This window comes from Protopterus annectens, chromosome 15.part0 (assembly GCF_019279795.1).
Source record: "Protopterus annectens isolate FY-2018-M chromosome 15.part0, PAN1.0, whole genome shotgun sequence".
In the NCBI taxonomy this organism is placed as follows: domain Eukaryota; kingdom Metazoa; phylum Chordata; order Ceratodontiformes; family Protopteridae; genus Protopterus; species Protopterus annectens.
The window spans coordinates 327,511,842-327,538,441 of NC_056749.1; the positions used below are offsets into that span (position 1 = coordinate 327,511,842).

Genomic DNA, 26,600 nt, shown 5'->3' on the forward strand with positions numbered 1-26,600 from the left:
GATGCCATTTTCTTCAGTCTTTTTTGCCGCGCGGTGCCCGAAGCAGAAGCAGTTCGCAAGTGCCGGTCGGCCAGCTCCTGAATTTACGAAAAATTGGAAACCGAAGTCTTCATTAAAGCTAAGTACCCGTTGAGGAAACTTTTCTTGCCTCAGACCGATGTCAGAAAAAGTTAACAATTGTATTTCTTGTGGGAAGCAAATACCGCATAAGGATTTCCATTCCCTCTGCATACCTTGTTTAGGCCCAGACCATGACGTCTCGGGCTGTCGCTACTTTCAATAAACGCACTATTAAGCGTTGGGCGGAGTTCGCCCAACACTTTTTTGGTAAAGCCTTTGATTATAAAATGTCGTCGGAGACTCCGACTACCGTTTTGTCCAAAAAACGCAAGGACAAGGACCGACACGCGAGGTCCGCGGTCCCCACCGACACCACGCCAAAACCGGCTACACGTGGTCCGGTTCTCAGCGAGACGCCTATGCAGTCCCTGACTACCGACGACACTTCTTTGGCGGTGTCATCTGTAACAGAGACCGCAGGTACCTCAGCCTTCACCCAGACTACAACCACCGAAGCCACTGTGAGCGTTGAGCCTCCTAATGTGGACAGGTCCACTTCCACCCATGGGGTCTTTAGACCCTCATCTTCCTTTTTCATTAAGGCCTTTACTAAATCCAAATCAGCCAGGCATCCCAAGAGGCCTGTTGCACAGGGCCCATCTCCAGGCCCCATGCCTAAAAAGCAGATGCTTAAAATGGCTGAGGATTTAATTACTCTTATCAGGGGTTCCCAACCCCCTCCAGACAAGAGACCCAGAGTGGAGGAAGATTCTCCCTCTTCTGATCAGGGCTCCATTTTTTCAGAACATTCTGATGTAGAGGAACACTCTTTCTCCCCTTTTGAAGATTCTGATGCAGAGCAGTCCACTCCTTCTGTTTCTCCTCCTGAGGATTTTTCTTTTGGGGAAACCTTGCACACTTTGAGGGAGCACTTCCATTGGGAAGGCCAAGACTTTTCTGATTCTAAGAAAAGACTTAGGGAATTTCTTTTGTTACCACAACACAGACCTCTGGCGATACCTCCTGCCTTGGACATACTTGATGATGTTTATTCGGAGGCTTGCCTTAATCCGGATTCCCTGCCTCCTGCCCCAGTCAAGCCTGATAGGTACTACAGAGTTCCTAACTCTCACCAGTTTCTTTACAAAAGCCATAATGCTGACCCTGAAACCATTTCTCAAGGCCCCAAGGGAATGAAGGCCTCTATTGCTAAGAATCCACTACCTTCCGAAAGAGAGTCAAGATCCTTAGAAAGGTGGGGAAAAAAGGTATATACCTCGGCCACCCTAGCCATGAGGGCCTTAAATTGTCAGTGTCATATGCTTAAATGTCATCAGTTTTTGTTATCACAATTAAGAAATAAAATGTCTCAACCTGAACAACCAGATTTGAAGGAGTTGCAGGATATGATGCATAGTGCAGAACAAGTGGGAAAACACACCTTACAATGTGGCTATGATGCCCTAGAGGCCTCAAGTAGAGCTGCTGTTACAGGATCAGTCATTCGTAGACATGCCTGGCTTAGGGAACAAATCTTGCCTGATCATGTGAAAGCTAAACTTCTAGATGCTCCTTTACTGATGTGCTATTTGGTACTAATGCTGAGGAGATATTACGGAAAATGGAAGAAAAAGCCAAATCTATGCAAACTGTCAAAGCTTTTCTACAGGTTCAACCACCACGTTTTAGCAGAAACTGGCCTTCTAAAAACTGGTCCTTTCCAGCCACGGACAAGCCCCAAAGAGGTAGATACAGGCGCACAAGGGGCAGAGGACAATCACAAGGATCATGTAGAGGTAGGCAATGGCAATCACCAGCACCAAGAGGTGGCGAAGACAGTGCACAACAATACAGGAAACAAACCCAATGACTCCCTCCTTTCCATGCCAAGCAAGTCTCAGCTGGCAGCACCCTTGGGAGGAAAGCTGGCATTATTTACAAGAAATTGGCATATTGTCACAACAGACAAATGGATCCTGGACGTTATAAACAGAGGCTACAGATTTCATTTCCACACTCTTCCAAAAATGAGAGGCATGCCAAACCTGCCACACAATCAAAGGGCAGAGGCACAACTACAAATTTCAACGCTCATAGACATGAAAGCTATTCAAGAGGTACCTACTCACGAACAAGGTCAAGGTTTTTATTCCAGGCTATTTCTGGTACCAAGGAAAGGAACCGACTGGAGACCCATTTTGGACTTATCCATCCTAAACACATTCTTACTGCACCAAAATTCAAGATGCTCACATTACAGCAGCTTCTTCCCATGCTGGGCAAGGAGTTTTGGCTGGTAACATTGGACCTCAAGGAGGCATACCTGCATGTCCCAATCAGACAAAGCTGCAGAAGATACCTCAGATTTCTTGCAGGTTCAATCCACTATCAATTCTCTGCATTGCCCTTTGGCTTATCTACTGCGCCCAGAGTATTCACGAAATGCCTGGCATCAGTAATTGCCTACTGCAGACTTCAAGGGATACAAATTTAGCCTTATTTGGACGACTGCCTGATCCAAGCGGACAGCAAGCACACACTTCTGGAACATCTGGCTTATGTAACACGGTTACTGCATTCTCTGGGATACACAATCAACAAAGAGAAATCCAGGCTAACACCATCTCAGAAAATAACTTTCCTGGGTGCCAACTTGGACACAAACACCCAGATGGCCTATCTTACGCCAGAAAAACAGGGGCAACTAACTCAGTACTTCAAAATACTAGCAAAATGTACCAGGCTTACTGCAAGGAAAATCCTGCAGGCTCTGGGCTTCATGGCATCTTGCATTCTTTTGATCCCATGTGCAAAGTTGCATATGAGAAAACTTCAATGGTACCTAAAGAACCTATGGTCTCAACACAGCCACAGTTTGGAAACAATAATACCAATAATTCCATGTTTGCAAAAGGAATTTCTATGGTGGGCCCAAGCATGTCAAACAAACACAGGTCTTCCATTCTGCAAGCCTCAAGCAAATCAAGTCATCACAACAGACGCCTCAGATTATACCTGGGGGGCGCACATGACAGGCAGGTGCATTCAGGGCAAATGGATCCAAAAGGTAAAGCATCTTCACATCAATCAAAAAGAAATGCTAGCAGTGATAAATGCAATTACAGCTTTCAAGGACCTCCTGCATCCAGGACAATTATTGATAAGAACAGACAACACCACAGTAATGTGGTACATAAACAAACAAGGAGGAACACATTCATACCCCCTGTGCAGACTAGCCATGACACTTTGGAACTTGGCTCTGGAATGGCAAATCGAACTTCAAGCACAGTACTTGCCAGGTTTGGAAAACACACTGGCAGACAATCTAAGCAGAAATATGACAGATCCACATGAATGGAAGTTGCATCCTCAAGTGTTTACAAAGATAATCCAAGCGTGGGGGAGGCCAGACATAGATCTCTTTGCCTCCCACAGGAATCATCAATTGGAAAAGTTTTGTTCAAGGGCCTTTCATCCAAAGGCCTGGATAGTGGACGCCCTTTCATTCAGTTGGACAGCATGGACAGTTTACGCTTTCCCACCTCTGCCTCTTCTGCCCAAGGTGCTCTTGAAAGCAAGAGCAGACAGACCGACGATGATACTGATTGCTCCAGACTGGCCAAGGCAACACTGGTACCCACTCCTTTGGAGCCTAACACATACTCCTCCCTGGTCCCTACCTCTAATGCCTCTTCTGCTGACTCAGCACAGCTACAAAACTCTTCACAGTCAGCTGAAAACACTCAATCTCGCTGCATGGAAAATTCCTTAACACCACAACAGACCCTACTCCCCAAAGAGGTGCAGGATGTCATTTTGGAGGCCAGAAGGCCATCTACTAGAAAGGCTTACTCCACAAAATGGAAACGGATTTGCTCTTGGAATGAGAAAAAAGGCCAGGATCCTAGAAAACTGAATTTGCCTCTGGTATTACAGTATTTAGCTGAGCTGCTGAACAGTGGACTTTCATTTTCCTCCATAAAAATCCATGCCTCAGCCATTTCTGCAGAATTCAACACTGATCCACCCTTATTCTCTCATCCACTCTTAAGACAATTCCTCAGAGGGGCTAAGAATATAAGACCACCAAGGAAACAACCAATACCAGCTTGGGATCTTAATTACATTCTAAAAAAATTAACATTGCCTCCCTTTGAACCAGCTGCCTCAACAGATTTGCAATATTTGTCCTGGAAAACAGCTTTCCTTCTGGCCATTACCTCAGCTCGTAGGGTTTCGGAACTACAAGCCCTCATGTCTGTGCAGCCCTTTCTCATCTTCCATCAGGACAGGGTTTCCCTTAGAACCAACCCGTCATTTATGCCTAAAGTGGTATCCAGGGTAGCTTTAAATCAAGCCATACACTTACCTACCTTTTACCCCAATCCTCAAAACAAAGGGGAAAGGCTGCTGCACTCCTTAGACATCCATAGACAGCTACGTTATTATTTGGACAGAACAAAGCCCTTCAGGAAATCAGAACAACTTTTTGTGTCCTATGCTGTAGGAGCTCAAGGGAAGCCAGTTACCAAAGAGACAATTTCAAAATGGATAGGCCACTACATACGGTTTTGTTACTCCTATCATGGAAAATCTGTCCCTACAGGCATCAGATCCCACTCCACCAGGGCCACAGCTACCTCTACAGCCTTCCTCAGAGGAGTTCCTACCAAGGATATTTTGGAGGCGGCCACTTGGAGTTCTGTGCATACCTTTACCAAACACTACCACCTGCATTTATATTCCAAGACTAGAACAGGCTTTGCCACTGCTGTGTTGCAGGGCATTCTGGCTCATCCTAGTTCCACCTAGTGCCTACCACCCTGTGCGTAGCTTTGGGATTCTACCCATATGTGATTACTGCAGCTGTATGCACGAGGAACATAGTACAGTTTTGTACCTACCATAAATGTAGATGTTCGAGTGCTAATACAGCTGCAGTACAGTTTTCCCTCCCTCCTTCCCCTCTTGGTAAAGGCCTAGGGCCTAACCCCTCTTCATACAACCTGATTGGGTTATCCTTCTATGGTATATTTACTTGCAACTACTGATTTTTGATTATATTGCTTTGCATGTATATATATATAATTTATGCATTGCCTTCCTTCTGGGGGCACCTGACATCTGGGGCAAGAAAGACTGAAGAAAATGGCATCGGCTGTGTCTTATATACCCCTGCCTCACTGACATCAGGAGAGAAAGCGACAACAACCGACGCCGGACCTAGACGTTGGAATTCGGCCGACCGAGGACCCGCTTGACGGCAGAGAACCCATCTGTGATTACTGCAGGTGTATTAGCACTCGAACATCTACATTTATGGTAGGTACAAAACTGTACTTTCCTTCTGGCCCCCACACAAGCTCAGCTAATGCTAGCAGTAAACTCATTTGGCATCGGTGACTATGAGTAGCGTAGGCCCACATGTTCAGACTATACAAGTGAACCTGCTAGCTTTATCTTTTTCTGTAGTAATGCAAATAAAATTGTAGACTAAGGACAAGTGCTTATGTTCATATGTGTTCTGTTGTATAAAGGCCACCATCAGCCAAGTCCAAACATCAAAACATTACAGGTTGCAAATGCACTGCAGTCTTTGAACTTAGGTTTAAGTCATGGAACTTTCTTCATGCCTGAAATGTGTGGCTTGTGTGCAACACTTGCATTCCTGAAGTAAAATGCATAAATGAAAGTAATAAATACACAACTGTGTTTTAGGGTTTTCACAAAGAAAACAGTAAATAAGTAATGTACAAGGGCACTTTGTCTTATAAACTGTCTCCCTAATGCTCACTAGAAATTTGGTCATTTATTTCATATGTAATCACATGTAAGCATTTTAACAGATTTGCTTAGTGTTACAGGTAGGGAGGGAAGTACTGGTTCACACAATTCATTATTATTAGTATATATTTTTCTGAAAACTTGAGTTTCGAAGGCATATTTATGATGGCCAAAAGAAAAAATAACAGCCTCCACACTTAGTATCAGGCTGTTCATCTTTCAAAAAAAATGTTTGAATGTTGAACCCTCCAGCCTTATTATATCCGTGCCAGTAATGTCAGATTAATCACAGTCTTTTTCATTTTAATTAACTCTGAAATAATAATTTAGGTGGTCCAGTCATCATGTGTGAATTGCAATTTTCTTTGGTTCTTCACATGGTGGCAATTTAGAAGAAATTTTTTTTAACCCTTGAGGCGCTTTTCTGCAAGAAATAGAGCTTTTTCTTGCATTTACCCTCTCTGCCCTTCCTTTGTTTTTCTTATGCTTCGCAAGCACTGAAATTCACTTTAGTTGATCCCTTGGCTGGGTAGCTGATGCCTGAGGCTAAACATTTAATGTTCCAGTTTAGTTCTTTTCGAGCAGCAATGTAATGAGTAAGTGGGGTTCTGTTTTATTCATTTTCATGTATTTTTTAATAGAAAGGCAGGCTTACAGAACCCCTGCTTTTAGCTATGAAGCAAGGTTGGGAGAGACAGGGGTGGTGTACATATGTGGGGTGCCATCTAAAATTAGCATAATGTGTCACTTGGCTTCCTTCAATCATGTTTTGAAGTGCTGCAGCCTGCAGTTTAACTTGTTTTGCAGAGTCTTTCTCTTAACATTTTTAGATCTCATTGTGCTGTTCAGAATATCCTAGCATGGTACATGTTCATTGCTATAGTGACTGTGTGGCTGGTAGGACAAGAAGGTCTTCTATTAATAACGAGGAGAAACTGGCAGCCTAGTGGCACTCTGATATATCTGGTGCTGGCCTGTGACATATGTACTGGTAGCTAGCCCACTTGCTGAAATCCCTAACACTCATATGATTTGGCCTGTCAGATGGGGACTGGAAGATAGTTCCCTAGCTACTATCCTCAGTACCCATTTATTGTGGCCTGTCAGATGTAGCATGATCTTTGCCCCTTTCACTGCTGTTTAGCTAATAACATCAGCATCTTAAAAGAGGGCTTAATTCGGAAGATTTTCACATCTGGACTTGAACTAATAGCTGTCTAACTGTATGTATGTGATACTAATCAACACTGGGACTACCATGTTAATGTCATCAGTGAGAGACTTCTGATCACATGTTAACTTGATGTATTGGACAGGGACTCTACCATTCTGATGGCCACTTACCTGTCAGGCTCTGGTCAAGAAAAGCCACACCACTGCATGTCAGAATTGTGGCATGGTGCAGGTGTTTTACATTCTTACCTTCTGGAAGTATATATTATTCCTTGATTTCCTGAACTTAACAGTTAAAAGGTGTTCTTCTGCTAGAAATGCATTTTTTTTGGTGGTCACTTAGTGTCTCAGATTCAAACCAAAATTTTACCGTGTCCTATCACTCTCAGATCTGCAAAGACTGGCAGAAATGGAGACTGACTGCTTTTTTCATGCTAGCAACTGAAATTTATTTTTATTTTATTTAATTTTATTTGTATTCACTAGCAAAGAAACAAGAACAGTAGTCATATAAGGCAATGTGGTGCAGTGGTGCAGTAGTTAACGTTGTCACCTCACAGCAAGAGGTTCTCTGGTTCAATTCTCGGCTGGGGTGCCTTCTCTGCAGAGTTTGCATGTTCTCCCTGTGTTCGTGTGGGTTTTCTCCAGGTACTCCAGTTTCTTCCCACAATCCAAAGACATGCATCTGGAGCATTTCTCCCCAGGTCTCCGCTGAAAATAGGCTATGTCCTAGTCGGACTTTCCCGGTCAACAAATGTAAAATAAATAAATAAATAAATTGCTTGGGAGTTTAATCAGTACTGTATACTATATAAAAAACCTTAGGTATATATTTATTAAATCCAGTTTACTGTTCAAAGTGGGAAATGGAACCCACGTGTAGACAGGCATGGTCAATGTACTTGGTATGAGTATATTTTTCGAGGATACCTCTGTAATGTTTTGTCTTACAGAGTCCAGAACATCTAAACATGTCTAATTTAATTAATGCCTGTTTATTTTTTTAATTTAACTTCTTAGTTTATTTGTTAAGTGGGCAAGGGAAACAGCCCATCTCTGACGATTTTCAGCTATGATCTACCCCATAAGAACATAGATAAGTACAACATGCATATGTACAATTAGTGTAGCCATTTAGCCAATATGTTTTGGTGATGTGGCGTGAAACCACAGTACTTGAAGAAAATTCACACATTCTCTGGGAGAACCCACACAATTCCACACAGATAGTGATCGGAGGTCAGGACTGAACTTTAAACTTTCAAGTATTGAGCATACCTCTCAACTGTACAGATTTTCGTAGAATGTCCAGATTTTCCCCTCATATTTTTGGTCTGTTTTTCATCAAATTGTGGTTTTCTGGAAAATCGTTAAAGACTGAAGTTAGAAAATAATGACAGACATTTGAATTTCAGACTTCATGCCCTTCAGAAAATTGATGCTAATGCAAAACCTGTTATTCTATCAACTTTCTAAGTTTGTAGAGTGATATTTAAAAATTGGCCCTATTTTTGTGCCTTTGTCCCACTTTTATTAATGGCTTTGTCCAGATTTCTTGCTCTAAGAAGTTGAGAGGTATGGTATTAAGATCTTACCACCAAGTTACTGCTTTGTCCTACCACAGAGTTGTACAAATACATTTAGAACTAGAAATAGTCATATAAAATATATATATTTTTTGTAATAGTTCATTAGTGTGATTGTCATTCTTATGACATAATGGTCTTCAAGAAGATAGATTGTCATTGTCAACTTATCCTACATTTTATAAAGAGAAGCTTATTTTACTTTTGAAAAGTGCTGTATAACACATATGTCAGTTTTGTATTATTAATTAACACCCAGTAGTGGAGCATTCCAGGCATAACATTTCAAGTACAACAAGGCAACCTTAAAAAATAGAATTTAATGACAGTTACAGAAATGTTTTTGAAGAATTTAAGTTTTACAACTGTGATTTTTCTAGTAAGGAATTGTACAATTTTATGTTGTTGCAGTTGGTTGCCTGAAGCTATAAAAAGCAGTGTTGGGTTCAATAATCTTAGTGACATTTGTTGGTGCAAGGATATCACTGAAGTGACAAGAAAAACAATTTTGTATTCAATAATGGATCAGTTTAGTGAGGTGTAAAGTGGTGCAGTCTTGCCCCGGGGGTGATTAGATATGCCCTTTAGAAATAAATAGGCTGCAAAATATGCTTCACTGACATTGATAGATGATACATACTGGTAAAAAAATTAAGTTAATGTGTAGCGTCGTCCCTTGTGCTGTAATGTGGTGTAATATTGTATAATTACTTTATAATCCTAATTTACATATTTTGTTACCATGTCTTATTATGATGCTATGTTTATTGACATTAAACTGAAGTCATTACTATTCCCAAAGGTATGTATTGTAGACCATCCCATAGAATATCGCCATCTTTTATTTCATTTATTAAAGTAATTATTTCAACAAGTTTGTAGACATCATTATATTTGATTATCCAGAGCCCAGCTCACACTTTTTTGTCTGAGAATATCCAAAAAGAAATGGCCCCAAGACAGAGCCTAGGGGGTTGCTACTGGTAACATTCATTTGGACAGACAAGTAAACCCTTACCTTGACTTGTGTCCTGTTGCTTATGTGACAACCGTGCCCTGGCCCAGCAATCAAGGAGCCTCAATCTTCACCACTAACACCAGGGAGGTCATTTCCTAGAAGAGGAAAGGATAACTAGTACACACAGTAAAGTACAATTTCCCTTAAGTGCACACAGAGATCACAGTCAGTCTGGGGCTGATTGCTCCCTTGCTCACCAGGTCCCCAATAAGACTCCCCACTGGCACAGCTATAGGGTCCAGGTCTCAGCCTGACTGGGCAAACTAAAACCTCCAGTGCCCTCTCTGTCTAACCAGTGCTTTGTGTCCCTGCCAAGTAGCTGACACAACACACACACACTTTGAGATAAGTTTTTATACAACTTCACAGACTCTCCTGGGAAAGGCTGACACAGATTCTCCAACTCTGCCCCTTTACCCAGACTATACGGTAGTAATTACTGCCACCACCCAGTTAATAATATCAGCTACTAAAAGGCCCTTGAAAGGGTGTCCAATTATTACTGTGCCATATTAATATCCAGTGGTAATGTGACTATACAGTCTAAGGCTTATTGGAAGGGCTTAGTAAACTCTATAAATATATAATGTACTCTAAAGCATACTTCATCTCTACACAAAGCAGCCACAGGTAGAAGGTTTTAAAAATATTTAATAATAAATAATTAAAACACAAGACAAATCTACTACACCACAGAGATATCTAAGAGTTCACAGATCACACAGAAACTTAAAATAATACAGTAGGACAGGTCTGGTTTCAAAGAAAAGTACCTAATTAATCTTTACTAGCTTTAACTATTCCTACAAGATATCACAGTGCTAAAAACTTACATGTGAGCATAAGCAGAGTGCTGATAAGTTAGATGTCCACGATCAAAATGCTTCAGGTCTCTTGTGAGCAATAGTATTTAAACATTGCTAACAAACATGTCTCCAAGGCCCTCCCAAAATTACATCATTTTTGACACAGGTTTTCCCAGTATTCATATTGCATCATCTTAACACCTGGTCTGAGTTCTCAGGCCACAAACTGCATTATTTAGCAATCTAACACCTGCACAGACACTTACAACAATAGAAGACATTTCACATATATATATATACTAACAGAAACTAAAGCAGTAAAGCACCTTCCATATCTAAATTCTAGTCATAAACTTTAGCCTTAAAACAATGGGCATGAAATCTTCATCCAGCCGCCCTCGGGCCGAATTCTAACATGAAAGGATACAACATGTTTCACTGGGCCAGTAGAATGCAATGTTGTCACATATTTTGCAGTTCCACATTTCACAGTGTTTTCCTACATTTAAAAACACAAGCCTGCATTTTACATTTATTTATACAGTTGATAGAATTATATATCAAATTCTATTTGACTAGGCTGGCAGCCTTCGCCCATCTCTCCCCAGTCGTCACAGCTTATTCAGTGGTTTATGCAATTAATTGCATATGGGTTGACATTTAATACTTTTAATTATTTTCTTATGTAGAATAAGTTGAATACCTTAGTAAAATTAACATGTGTATGTAGAATGTACTGTCAGTCCTTCATGTGTTGCTGCTACATCTTCAAAGAATTACCACAATATTCAGAAAGTAAAATCTTCCCTTAGCAAAATCATAATATTCCACTTTGCACCAAAGTAGAACCTTTAATATTCAGCAGTGGTACAGCGGAAGCATTGTTGCCTCACAGCAAGAGGTTCTCTTGTTCGATTCTCGACTGGAGTGCCTTCTGTGTGGAGTCTGCATGTCCTCCCCGCGGTCGAGTGGCCTCCGAAAGACATGGGTGAATGGGCGTGCCTTTGCTGAAGGTTGGGCGTTGAGCTGGCAACTCAGCACCATAAAAATCTACTGGCAGTCATTAGCGGACCGGAGTTCCGCTGTGGCGACCCCTAACTGGGAAAAGCCGAAAAGACAAACAACCAAAGTAGAACCTTTGCGTCTTTCTTTGAGGCTGAAGAGATCACCATTTGTAAATTAGTATTACTGTAGTCTGTCACAGTAGGTAAAAAGCATGTCCCCCGTGTTAATATTTTAACATGTCTGACAGTGATTTAGGTAGGCTGTCCTTGATTCTGTATAGGCAACTCTCAGGTGTGTTGCCTGATCCTGAGGAACTTTAATTTTTAACTATATTTGTGGCAGAAATTAGCTTATCTGCAGTAATATAAGGGTTAAGTCTCCCTTTGATGTTCATCGTGTTACACTGCTGCAGTCATTACACTTGGGTTATCCTGCCGTCAGGCAGTCCCGCAGTCGTCCAGAGTTCCAAAGTCTTGGTCTGGCGTCGGTTGCTGTCGCCTCCTCCCTGACGTCAGTGCGACAGGGGTATATAAGATGCAGCCAACACCATTTTCTTCAGTCTTTCTTGCCGCGCAGTGCCCGAAGCAGAAGCAGTTTGCAAGTGCCGGTCGGCCGACTCCTGAGATTTTCATTCCGAATCCAGAATCGAAGTCTTCAAAAAAAAGCTAAGTACCCCACTGGGGAAACTTTTTCTTGCCTCAGACGGATGTCAGTAAAATTTAATAACTGTATTTCTTGTGGGAAGAAAATACCTCATAAGGATTTCCACTCCTATTGTATTCCATGCCTAGGCCCTGACCACGATGTCTCCGGTCGTCGGTTTTGTGCTAGCTTTAACAAGCACACTATTAAACGTCGGTTTGATTTTGCCCGACATTGATTTGGTAGAAAATTCAATTACACCATGCCGTTGGAAATTCCGACGACCGCAATGCATAAAAAGCGCAAGGACAAGGACAGGCATCCGAGGCCCAAAACTGACGAAGAGGCCTCTTCTAGGCCGGTTGCCGGTTCTCCGGTTTTCAGCGAGGCACCTACGCAGCCCCTGACGACCGCTTCCACAGAACCACAGACCGCATCTGACTCCCATGTGGAGCTGGCTGGGCCTTCGGACGCACTAGGTCTTCAGCTTACTGAGCCTAAACCTACAGAGGGAATCAAAGTAGCTGAGCAATCCACAGTTACAGAGGGTGTTTTCAGACCTACCCAGTTAACCATTAAACCCTCTATTAAATCTAAGCCCCCCTTAAAAGCAAAGAAACAGACACAACTCTCTCCAGGACAAGCTTCCATGCCTAAGAAACAAATGCTAAAAATGGCCGAAGACCTAATCACCCTGATCAGGGGGTCCCATCCCCCTCCCCCTCCTGATAAAAGGCCCAGACAGGATGCTGATTATGAATCTTCTGACCAGGTGTCCATTTCCTCAGACTCTTCCTCGGACCTAGGATATTCTTTACCTCCTTATGAGGATTCTGATGCTGAGGAATCAATTCCATCAGCCTCTCCGCCGGAGGATTACTCCTTTGGGGAGACTTTACACCACCATGAGGGAGCATTTCCATTGGGAAGGTCAGGATTACTCAGAATCCAAGAAAAGGCTCAGAGACTTCCTTTTATTGCCTCAACACAGACCCCTTGCTATCCCGCCAGTTTTAGACATTGTGGATGATGTGTACACTGAATCCAGTTTAAACCCTGACTCCTTACCCCCAGCCCCAGTTAAACCTGATAGATATTACAGAGTCCCTGACTCTCACAAATTTCTGTACAAAAGCCCTGTTGCTGACCCTGAAACTATTTCTCAGGGACCCAAAGCGATTAAGGCCTCATCAGCAAAAAACCCAGTTCCCTCTGACAGAGATTCCAGAGCTTTAGACAGATGGGGAAAGAAGGTATATACGTCTGCAACTTTAGCAATAAGAGCCTTGAATTGCCAGTTTCACATGCTAAAATATCAGCAATTTTTGATGTCTCAGTTGAAACAAAAGATGCTTCCGGATTCAGATCCTCCTAACTTAAAAGAAATGCATGATTTATTGCATGCTGCTGAACAAGTGGGAAAACATACTTTGCAATGTGGGTTTGATTCCTTAGAGGCCTCCTGTAGAGAAGCAGTTACAGGCTCTGTCATTAGAAGGCATGCTTGGTTAAAAGAACATATGTTACCAGATCATGTTAAGGTCAAATTATTGGATGCACCTTTGCAGTGGGATGTGCTGTTTGGAGTTAAGGCAGAGGAGGTATTAAAGAAGATGGAGGATAAGGCAAAATCTATGCAAATGGTGAAAGATTTCTTACAGGTTCAGCCTCCTCGTTTTAGCAGAAATTGGCCAGCAAAGAATTGGTCCTTTCCAGTCACAGACAGACCTCAAAGGGGCAGATACAGACGTCCAAGAGGTAGAGGTCAGACACAAGGCCCTTACAGGCCTCAACAATGGGGCACACCAGGCCAGAAAGAAGGAGAAGACAGGCCTCAACCTTATAAAAAACAGACTCAATGACTTTCCACTGCAGCTGCCAAACAGTTCTCTCTTGGCAGCCCCCTTAGGAGGAAAACTGGCACTTTTCTATTACAACTGGCATTGCATCACCAAAGACAAATGGGTTCTCAACATTGTATCTCAAGGTTACAGGTTCCATTTTCACACCCTGCCAAGGCTAAAAGGAATGCCGAATCTGCCACCAAATCAATGGGCAGAGGCTCAAAAGCAAATTACAGCACTCATGGACATGAGAGCTATTCAAAAGGTACCACCACAGGAACAAGGACAAGGATTTTACTCAAGACTCTTTCTGGTTCCCAGAAAGGACAAAGCCTGGAGACCCATTCTGGACCTTTCTACACTAAACACTTACCCGGATGTACCAAAATTCAAGATGTTGACACTACAGCAGCTTCTTCCCATGCTGGGCAAGAAAACTTGGCTCGTGACGTTGGACCTCAAAGAGGCATACCTGTATGTCCCTATCAGACAAAACTGCAGAAGATACCTCAGATTTCTAGCTGGTTCAATGCACTATCAATTCTCTGCACTGCCCTTTGGCTTATCTACTGTGCCCAGGGTCTTCACAAACTGCCTGGCACCAGTAATTGCATTTTGCAGGCAAAAAGGAATTCAAATTAATCCATACCTGGACGACTGCCTGATTCAAGCAGAGAGCAAGGACATTCTACTAAAGCATCTGGCGTACGTAAAAAAGTTATTAAGTTGCCTGGGGTACACAGTAAACGAAAAAAAATCAAAACTACTGCCCTCACAACAGATAATATTCCTGGGTGCCAGCTTGAACACAACGGCCCAGATGGCTTACCTCACGCCAGACAAGCAAGGACAACTGACTCAATATTTTCAATTAATGGCAACAAAGACCCAACTCCCTGCAAGAAAAATTCTGCAGGCCTTTGGCTACATGGCATCTTGCATACTTCTAATTCCATATGCCAGAATGCATATGAGGAAACTACAATGGTACCTAAAGAGCGTATGGTCTCAACACTGTCAAAGTTTGGAAACAGTTATACCACTAATTCCTTGCCTACAACAGGAGTTTCAATGGTGGACACAAGCTTGTCACCTCAACAAGGGACAGCCTTTCACTTAACCCACAGCCAGGCAGACACTGACAAACAGATGCATCGGATTACGCCTGGGGAGTACACATGGCAGGAAAATGTATCCAGGGCGAGTGGCCCACAGAGCAAAGACATCTCCACATCAATCAAAAAGAGATGCTAGCTGTACAGAATGCTATTATAGCTTTCAAGGACCTACTGCATCCAGGACAATTACTACTAAAGACAGACAACACCACAGTTATGTGGTACATAAACAAGCAAGGGGGCACACACTCCTACCCCCTCTGCAGGCAAGCCATGACCTTGTGGAACACAGCTGTAAACTACCAAGTTAATCTGCAAGCACAATTCCTGCCAGGAGAGAAAAACACACTGGAAGACGACCTAAGCAGAAACATTATGGACCCACATGAATGGGAACTGAATCCACAAATATTCAGAATGATAACACAAAAATGGTGGAGCCCGGACATAGATCTGTTTGCTTCCCCAAAGAACTGCCAATTACAGAAATTCTGCACAAGGAGCTACCATCCACAAGCATGGAAAGTGGATGCCCTCTCATTCAGCTGGAAAAACCTACAAGTGTACGCTTTCCCTCCTTTACCTCTCCTTCCAAAGGTACTCATAAAAGCCAGCAAGGAAGAGCCAAAAATGATACTGATTGCACCAGACTGGCCATGCCAGCACTGGTACCCAATCTTAAAGAACTTAGCACAAGAACCACCCTGGATTTTGCCTCAAATCCCACAGTTGCTGACACAGCACAACAATCAGATACTTCACAACCAGCTAAAGACCTTAAACCTAGCTGCATGGAAAATTCCCTAGTCAAGCAAGCAATGCCTTTCTCCAAAGCTGATGTTCTTCGTGTATACAGCTGCAGTCATCACACTAGGGTTATCTGCCGTCAGGCGGGTCCTCGGTCGGCCGAATTTCAAAGTCTAGGTCTTGCGTCAGTTGTTGTCGCTTCTTCCCTGACGTCAGTGCGGCAGGGGTATAAAAGAAAAAGTACAAAAACGATAACTGGAACAGCAGCCAAATACCAAGAGTAACGATTCAGTTCCAATAAGGCAGTGTACTCGGACTGTGGTATCACAGTAGCACCACTATAAATACACAAGTCAGTCCACCAAGGTAGCAGCAAAACCGTTTTTAATAAAACAAATTAAAATACACGTATAAAAGAGGCAGCCGACGCCATTTTCTTCAGTCTTTCTTGCCGCGCGGTGCCCGAAGCAGAAGCAGTTCGCAAGTGCCGGTCGGCCAGCTCCTGAGATTTACGAAAGTATTTCAGCTGAAGTCTTCTTTAAAGCTAAGTACCCTGTTGGGAAAACTTTTCTTGCCTCAGACCGATGTCAGACAAAGTTAATAATTGCATTTCTTGTGGGAAGCAAATACCGGATTTTCACTCTTATTGTATACCTTGTTTAGGGCCAGAACACAACGTCTCAGCCTGCCGTTTTTGTGCTAGATTTAACAAGCGCACTATTAAGCGCCGGGCGGAGTTCACCTTTCATTATTTTGGCAAAACATTTAATTACATTATGTCGTCGGATATGCCGACGCCAGTTTTAGGCAAAAAACGCAAGGATAAGGACAGACACCCGAGGCCTACACCGAGTACTGAGACCACGCTAAGGCCGACTACCAGTTCTCCGGTTCTCAGCGAGGTGCCTACGCAGCCCCTGACTACCGATGAAACCTTATTACCGATGACTTCAGTACCCGAGGTCGCAGGTTCCTCAGTCCCCATTCCCACTGCAGATACCGACGCCACTCTTGGCGGAGAAACGGAAAGTTTAGCAAGGCCTGCCATTTCTGAAGGCATTTTCAGGCCTACCACCTTATCTATTAAATCGTACACTAAATCTAAAGCTCCAATGAAAATTAAAAAACAGGGTCCTCAAGCCCCCTCTCAAGGTCCCATGCCCAAAAAACAGATGCTTAAAATGGCTGAGGATTTGATTTCACTCATCAGGGGCTCTCAACCCCCCTCAGACAAAAGACCCAGGATGGAGGAAGACTACCCTTCCTCAGATCAGGCATCTATTACCTCAGGCCTTTCTGAGGACCTGGATTACGCCTATTCCCCTTTTGAAGACTCTGATGCTGAGGAGTCTATTCCCTCGGTCTCCCCCCATGAGGACTACTCTTTTGGGGAAACCCTACATACATTGAGTGAACACTTCCATTGGGAAGGCCAAGATTACTCAGATTCCAAGAAAAGGCTCAGGGAATTTCTGCTGCTTCCCCAGCATAGGCCCCTGGCTATTCCTCCTGTCTTAGATATTTTGGATGATGTGGACGCAGAAGCCAGTCTTAATCCAGACTCTTTACCTCCTGCCCCTGTTAAACCAGACAGATATTACCGGGTTCCTGATTCTCACCAGTTCCTTTATAAAAGCCCTTCTGCTGACCCAGAAACTATTTCTCAGGGTCCCAAGGGGATTAAGGCCTCTACTGCTAAAAACCCTTTACCTTCAGAGAGAGATTCCAGAGCATTGGAAAGGTGGGGGAAAAAGGTGTATACATCAGCCACTTTAACCATGAGGGCATTAAACTGTCAATTTCATATGTTAAAGTACCAGCAGTTCTTGCTATCTCAGCTGAAAAGCAAAATGACACAAACAGAACAACCTGATTTGAAAGAGTTGCAGGATTTGTTGCATGGAGCAGAAGAAGTGGGGAAGCATACCTTACAGTGTGGTTTTGATGCTTTAGAGACCTCATGCAGAGCTGCTGTCACGGGGTCTGTCATACGTAGACATGCTTGGCTCAAAGAACAAACCTTACCAGATCATGTCAAAGCAAAATTATTAGCTGCACCACTACAAAAAGATTTACTGTTCGGTGTTAAAGCTGAGGAGGTACAAAAGAAAATGGAGGAAAAAGCTAAATCTATGCAAGCAGTTAAAGATTTCTTGCAGGTGCAGCCTCCACGCTTCAGCAGAAACTGGCCTTCAAAAAATTGGTCCTTTCCAGCCACGGACAGACCCCAAAGGGGTAGATACAGATGCCCAAGGGGTAGAGGACAACCTCAAGGATCTTAGAGCCAGGCAATGACAATCACCAGCCCCAAGAGGTGGAGAAGACAAAACACAGTCATTTAGAAAGCAGACACAATGACTTTCCCCTTTGCCTGCCAAACAAATCTATAATGGCAGCACCTTTGGGCGGAAAACTGGCCTTATTTTCAAAAAACTGGCACATTGTTACAAAGGACAAATGGATTCTGGATATTATAGACAGAGGCTACCGATTCCACTTTCTCACCCTTCCAAAGATGAGGGGCATGCCAAACCTGCCACAAAATCAATGGGCAGAGGCACAAAAACAAATTTCTGCTCTCATGGATATGAAAGCAATTCAAGAGGTACCTGCAAAAGAACAAGGTCAAGGATTTTATTCAAGACTATTCCTGGTACCAAGAAAGGACAAAGACTGGAGAACCATCTTAGACCTATCTATTCTAAACACATATCTAGAGGTACCAAAATTCAAGATGCTCACATTACAGCAGCATCTTCCCATGCTGGGCAAGGAGTCTTGGCTGGTAACATTGGACCTCAAGGAGGCATACCTGCATGTCCCTATCAGACAAGATTGCAGAAGATACCTCAGATTTCTTGCAGGTTCAACCCATTATCAATTCTGTGCATTGCCCTTTGGCTTATCTACTGCGCCCAGAGTGTTTACAAAATGCCTGGCATCAGTAATTGCTTTCTGCAGACAACGAGGAATACAAATCTACCCATATCTGGACGACTGCCTGATCCAAGCGGACAGCAAGGACATTCTATTGCAACATCTGGCGTTTGTAATAAAACTGTTAAATTGCCTGGGGTACACAGTAAACAAAAAGAAATCAAAGCTAATACCCTCTCAACAGATAATTTTCCCGGGTGCCAGCTTAAATACAACGGCCGAGATGGCTTACCTCACGCCAGACAAACAAGGGCAACTGTCTCAATACTTCAACAAATGGCAACTTTAACCAGGCTAACTGCAAGGAAAATCCTGCAGGCTCTGGGGTTCATGGCATCTTGCATTCTACTAATACCATTTGCAAAGCTGCATATGAGGAAACTACAATGGTACCTAAAAAACTTATGGTCTCAACACAAACACAGCTTGGAAACAATTTTACCACTCATTCCATGCCTCCAAAAGGAATTTTTGTGGTGGGCTCAAGCATGCCAAAGAAACACGGGTCTCCCTTTCTGTATACCACAAGCAAGGCAAGTCATTACAACAGACGTCTCAGACTATGCATGGGGAGCACACATGGCAGACCAGTGCATCCAGGGAAAATGGTCCCAAAAACAGATGCACCTACACATCAACCAAAAGGAGATGCTAGCTGTGCAAAATACTCTTATGAATTTCAAGGACCTACTGCAACCAGGCCAGCTATTGATAAGGACAGACAACACCACAGTCATGTGGTACATAAACAAACAGGGAGGGACGCATTCATACCCCCTATGCAGGCAAGCTATGACCCTGTGGAACACAGCATTGGAATGGCAAGTTCAACTACAGGCACAATTCCTGCCAGGGAAGGAAAACACTCTGGCAGACAACTTAAGCAGAAATATGACAGACCCTCACGAATGGAAGTTGTATCCTCAAGTCTTCTCAAAGATAACTCAAGCATGGGGACAGCCAGACATAGATCTATTTGCCTCCCACAGCAATTACCAGTTGAAAAAATTCTGCTCAAGGACCTATCATCCACAGGCCTGGAAAGTGGACGCACTATCTTTCAGTTGGACAGCATTGACAGTCTACGCCTTCCCGCCTCTACCTCTACTGACCAAAGTCCTATTAAAAACCAGAGCAGAGAGGCTAAAAATGATTCTCATTGCTCCAGACTGGCCATGACAGCACTGGTATCCTCTCTTAAAGAACCTGTCACACTCACCACCATGGATCCTACCTCAAGTCCCTCTTCTGTTGTCACAGCACAACTGCAAGATCCTTCACAGCCAGCTCAGAACTCTAAATTTAGCTTCATGTAAAATACCTTAATTTGCCAGCAGGCTCTCCTCTCCAAGGAGGTACAGGATGTCATCTTGGAGGCCAGGAGACCCTCTACTAGAAAAACCTACTCCGCCAAATGGAAACGATTTTGCTCCTGGAATCAAGCAAAGGGCCAGAATCCTTGGGTAATAAATATACCACAAATTTTACAGTACCTAGCTGAGATGTTAGACAGTGGCCTTTCCTTCTCTTCCATCAAGATCCACGCTTCAGCAATTTCAGCACAATACAATACGGGTCCTCCTTTATTCTCACATCCTCTATTAAGGCAGTTCCTCAGAGGGGCAAAAAATATAAAACCCCCACGGAAACTACCAGCTCCAGCTTGGGACCTCAACTTCGTATTGGAGAAGCTGACACTGCCTCCTTTTGAGCTGGCCTCTTCAGCAGAGTTACAATACTTGTCGTGGAAAACAGCTTTGCTTCTGGCTATTACCACAGCATGCAGGGATGTCCTTCATGGATGCATCTGCAGTCATAACAAGTGGGTTGTCCTGTCGTCAGGCAGCCCTTCAGTCGGCCGGATTCCAAAGTCCGGGTCCGGCTTCGGCTGATGTCGCACTCCACCCGACGTCATCTCTGTTGGTCTTCGGGTATAAAGGCATCAGCCGACGCCATTTTCCTCAGTCTTTCTTGCCACGTGGCGCCCGAAGCAGAAGCTGTTCGCAAGTGCCGGTCGGTCGGATCCAGAGATTATTTCTACCGAATACTACTTCGAAGACTTCTAAAGCTAAGTACCCCGTTGGGGACTCTTTCTTGCCTCAGCCGATGTCAGAAAAAGTTAACAATTGTTTAAACTGTGGGAAACAAATACCTCATAAAGATTTCCACTCTTACTGTCTGCCTTGTTTAGGCCCAGCCCACGACGTAGCAGCCTGTTCGGCCTGTGCTTCCTTCAACCGACGAACGCTTAGGCGTCGGTCGGAGTTCGCAGAACAGTTTTTCGGTTCTGATTTTGCGTACATTATGCCGTCGGATCCTCCGACTACCCAATCTGGCAAAACGCAAAGATAAAGACCGACACTCGGGTCCGGTTTCGGCCGAAACCTTGGTCAAGCAAACCGCGAGTGTCTCGGTTTCGGCCGAAACCGAGAAAACTGAACAAAGTACAGCTGAACCTATTCCTACAACTGAGGCTCCTGCTACAACTCTTGAAACGACTTCAGAAATTTTACCCACTACGGTGGTTGACTTATCAGACACCATCCCCTTGGATGTTTCTACCCCAGCACGTGGTGCTGCTAGGCCTTCAGCAGCCATGTCCATTAAGGCCTTCGCCAGGGCTAAAGCTGCCAAGACTACTAAAACAGTGCCTGTTAAACCACCCCCATCCAGGCCCTCTTCTAGTTCTCAAATGCTTACCTTGGCAGAAGATTTAATTTCTTTAATTAGAGGATCTCAATCTCACCCAGACAGGGCCTCTCAGCCCCCAGAGAAGAGAACTAGGGCAGAGCCCCCCGAGCCAGTGTCCTCTGATGATTCTGCTGATGAATCAGACATAACTGACCAGCCAGAGGCTCCCTTCTCCAATTTTGAAGATTCTGATGCTGAAGAATCCATCCCAGCTGCTTCCCCACCAGAAGAATTTTCCTTTGGGGAAACTTTGCATGCCATGCGAGAACAGTTCCAATGGCAGCAACAGGATTTTTCAGACTCCAGAAAAAGACTTAGGACCTTTCTGCACCTCCCTCAGCACAGGCCCTTGGCTATACCCCTTGTTCTCTCTGTGGTGGATGATGCTTTCAATGATGCTTGCTCCGCTCCAGATTCTTTACCCCAGCCCCTACCAAACCAGACAGATTTTACAGGGTGCCAGATACTCATCACCACCTTTACAAGGCTCCACTTGCAGACCCAGAAACTATATCCCAGGGCCCCAAGGCAGTAGCCGCGATCATAGCTAAAAACCCTATTCCTTCTGAAAGGGAAGCAAGGTCATTAGACAGATGGGGTAAAAAGGTCTACACTTCAGCTACTCTCTCAGCTAGAGCTTTAAACTGTCAGTTTCACATGATACAATACCAAGAGTTTATGCTGGATCAGTTAACTAAAAAACTAACCACTGATGAATCTCTTGATAAGAAATATGTATTAGATATGGTAAATAACATACAACAGGTTAGCAACCATTCCTTAAAATGTGGCTATGATGCACTGGAGGCTTCATTTAGATCAGCCATGACAGGCACAGTGATAAGAAGGCATGCATGGCTAAAGGAACAAGCTTTACCGGATCATGTTAAAGCTAAGTTGCTAGATGCTCCTATGGACAAGACAAGTTTGTTTGGTACATCTGCCCAGCAGGTTATGAAGATTTCTTGCAGGTTCAACCCCCAAGGTTTAGCAGGAACTGGCCTGCCAAAAATTGGTCCTTTCCTGACTCCACAAAATTTCAAAGGGGCAGGAATAGACGCTCCAGAGGCAGAAACCAATCCAGAGGAGGTGCCTACAGAGGAAGACAGTGGCAAGGTAACAACAGAGGCACAGACACGGCCACTGCCACTACATCAACACAACCACAGTGACTTAACCCTAAACCCGCCTACCAGGGAACAAATAGCAGCTCCTCTAGGCGGAAAGTTAACCTTATTTTCAAAGAACTGGCACTACATAACAAAGGACAAGTGGATTTTACAAACCATAGATCAAGGTTACCGGTTTCACTTCCACACTATTCCAGTCAAAAGACGAATGCCAAATCTACCTCCAAATCAAAAAACAGAGGCTCTACGCCAGATAATGGAGTTAGCAAACATGAGAGCTGTGGAAAGAGTGCCAGCAGCAGAGCAAGGAAAGGGTTCTACTCCAGACTATTCCTAGTTCCAAGAAAGGAAAAAAGTTGGAGACCAATTCTCGACCTGTCCACCTTAAATACATACATCATTGTCCCAAAATTCAAAATGCTGACCCTACAGCAACTTCTTCCCATGCTGGGCAAGGAGTCTTGGCTGGTAACTCTAGATCTCAAGGAGGCATACCTGCACGTCCCCATTCGACCAATCTGCAGAAGATACCTCAGATTTCTTGCAGGATCAGAGCACTATCAATTCTCAGCATTGCCTTTTGGCTTATCTACTGCGCCCAGAGTATTCACAAAATGCCTGGCATCAGTAATCGCCCATTGCAGACTTCAGGGAATTCAAATTTACCCATACCTGGACGACTGCCTGCTACAAGGGGACAACAAAAGCAAGCTGACAACAGATTTACAAAGGGTCATTTACTTGCTACAAGCACTGGGATACACAGTCAATTTACAAAAGTCAAGGCTAATACCATCCCAAACAAGGACTTTCTTGGGCGCGGAATTGGACACAGTAAAACAAATGGCATTCCTGACTACAGAAAAACAAAAAGAACTCCCTCTAAACTTCTTGGCACTAACAAAACTAAACAAGTTAACAGCAAGAAAAGTACTGCAGGCCTTGGGCTTCATGGCATCATGCATAATCTTGGTTCCATTTGCCAGACTACATATGAGAAAACTACAGTGGTACCTAAAGAATTTATGGTCCCAACACAGGCACAGTCTAGAAACAGAAATCCCACTAATTCCATGCTTAAAACAGGAGTTCCTATGGTGGGCTCAGGCATGCCAGTCAAACCCAGGCCTACCCTTTCGCAGATGTCAAGCAAGCCAGACCATCACAACAGACGCTTCAGACCTAGGATGGGGGGCACACATGCTGGACAAATGCGTGCAAGGATTGTGGACACAGGATCAACTTCAACTGCACATCAACCTAAAAGAAATGCTGGTAGTAAAACTGGCAATCCAAAAGTTCAAACCATTTCTCAAAGAGGGCCAGTTGATGATAAGGACAGACAACACCACAGTCATGTGGTACATCAACAAACAGGGAGGCACTCATTCATACCCCCTATGCAGAATGACCTTGGAGCTGTGGACCCTGGCACTCAGCTACAACATCCAGTTACAGGCAATATTTGTACCAGGGAAAGACAATACCCTAGCAGACATATTAAGCAGAACCACTTCGGATGCCCACGAATGGAAGCTTCATCCGGACATCTTCAAGACCATCTCAAAGAAATGGGGAATGCCACAGATAGACCTATTCGCATCACCTCTCAATCACCAGCTCAAAAAAATTCTGCACAAGGACATTCCACCCATTAGCATGGAAAGTGGATTCGCTCTCTTTCAACTGGAAAGGCCTAACAGCATATGCATTCCCGCCTCTTCCTTTGATACACAAGGTACTACTAAAAATCAAGGAAGAACGTCCAAGGATAATCCTGATAGCTCCAAACTGGCCAAGACAACACTGGTACCCACTACTGAGGAGCATGTCTCGGAACAATATGTGGACAATTCCCCTGATGCCTTTGATGTTAACACAGAACAACTACAGCATCATACATCCAAACCTAAAAACCTTACAACTGACTGCATGGAACATCACATAACAGCAGCTATTCCAGAACTTTCCCAAAGAGTTAAAGACATTATTCTGGAAGCACGCAGACCTTCAACAAGAAGGAACTATGCTGGAAAATGGAAAAGGTTTGTCATCTGGAGTATGGAAAGAGGAAAAGATGTGTCAAACATAGATATGCCTAACATTCTGGAGTATCTGGCCGAACTTCTTCATTCAGGCCTGTCCTACTCCTCCATCAAGATACATGCATCAGCTATTTCAGCAGAATACAGCTTTGATACACCTGTTTTTTCGCACTCTTTGCTCAGACAATTCCTCAGAGGAATCAAGAATGTAAAACCTCCAAGGAAACCACCATTACCAGCTTGGGATTTAAACTTTGTGCTAGAAAAGTTGACACTAGCACCCTTTGAACCAGCAGCAACAGCAGACCTACAACACCTATCATGGAAAACTGCTTTCCTACTGGCAATTACTTCAGCAAGGAGGGTTTCAGAACTACAGGCCTTAATGGCAGTGCAACCCTTCCTAATCTTCCACCAAGATAGAGTGTCCATGAGGACTAATCCTACATTTATGCCTAAGGTGGTATCCAGAGTGTCTTTAAACCAGGCAATCCACCTACCTACCTTCTTTCCCAACCCACAAAACAGAGGGAAAGAATACTGCATACCTTGGATGTACATAGACAGCTACGCTACTACTTGGACAGAACAAAAAATAGCAGAAAGACTGACCAACTTTTTGTAGCCTATGCAACAGGAAGGGAAGGAAAAGCTATTTCCAAACAGACAATCTCCAAATGGATAGGAAATTGCATACGATTCTGTTACTCCTTCCATGGAAAACCAATTCCACAGAACATAAGACCTCATTCTACAAGAGCAACAGCCACTACCACAGCCTTCTTACGAGGAGTGGCAACCAAAGACATTATTGAGGCGGCTACTTGGACCTCCGTGCATACATTTGCCAAGCATTATAATTTGCCTCTATATTCCAGATCCCGAGCAGGGTTTGCCACTGCTGTACTGCAAGGGATCCTAAACACACCACAATCTACCTTTATCCTCCTCCCCTAGTTGGCTATGGTATTCTACCCACTTGTTATGACTGCAGATGCATCCATGAAGGACATAGTACAGTTTTGTACCTACCATAAATGTAGATGTCCGAACTGGATAGCATCTGCAGTCAGGATTACCCTCCCACCATCCCCTCTGAGGTACTCCTAGGGTGTTTACCCTTCTAATAGCTAGCTGTTGGGGGGGAGTCTTTTATGGTGTATTTGTTTTTGTATATGTACATACATGCTTATTGTTGTGTTTACCTCTATCTATTTGGAAACATTGGCATCTATCCAAATTTTAGCCTGCAAGAGGGCTACTGGCATCTGGGGCAAGAAACACTGAGGAAAATGGCGCCGGCTGATGCCTTTATACCCAAGACCAACAGAGATGACGCCGGGTGGAGTGCGACATCAGCGGCCGGACCCGGACTTTGGAATCCGGCCGACTGAAGGGCTGCCTGACGACAGGACAACCCACTTGTTATGACTGCAGATGCTATCCAGTTCGGACATCTACATTTATGGTAGGTACAAAACTGTACTTTTCGGAACTACAGGCTCTCATGGCTGTGCAACCATTCATCATTTTCCATCAGGACAGGGTTTCCTTACGAACCAACCCTACCTTCATGCCAAAGGTAGTATCCAGTGTGGCTTTGAATCAGACTATTCATTTACCTACCTTTTATCCAAATCCCCAGAACAAAGGGGAGAGGCTACTCCACTCCTTGGACATTCACAGGCAACTTCGTTATTACTTGGACAGAACAAAGTCATTCAGGAAATCTGAGCAGCTCTTTGTGTCCTATGCTACAGGTGCTCAAGGAAAGGCTATTTCCAAACAGACTATTTCAAAATGGGTAGCCCACTGCATACACTTTTGTTATTCATTTCATGGAAAATCAGTGCCTGTATACATCAGATCCCACTCCACCAGGGCTACAGCTACCTCAGCAGCTTTCCTCAGGGGGGTCCCTACCAAGGACATTCTGGAAGCAGCTACTTGGAGTTCAGTACACACTTTCACCAAACACTACCACCTTCCACTATACTCAAAATCTAGAGCG

At 43.8% G+C, this 26,600-nt stretch overlaps 1 protein-coding gene across 1 annotated transcript in view; it reads left to right on the forward strand.

Moving 5' to 3' along the window:
* EFNB1 (ephrin B1) overlaps positions 1 to 26,600 on the forward strand; it is a 763,535-nt gene that overhangs the window by 537,840 nt on the left and 199,095 nt on the right. The window lies entirely within an intron of this gene.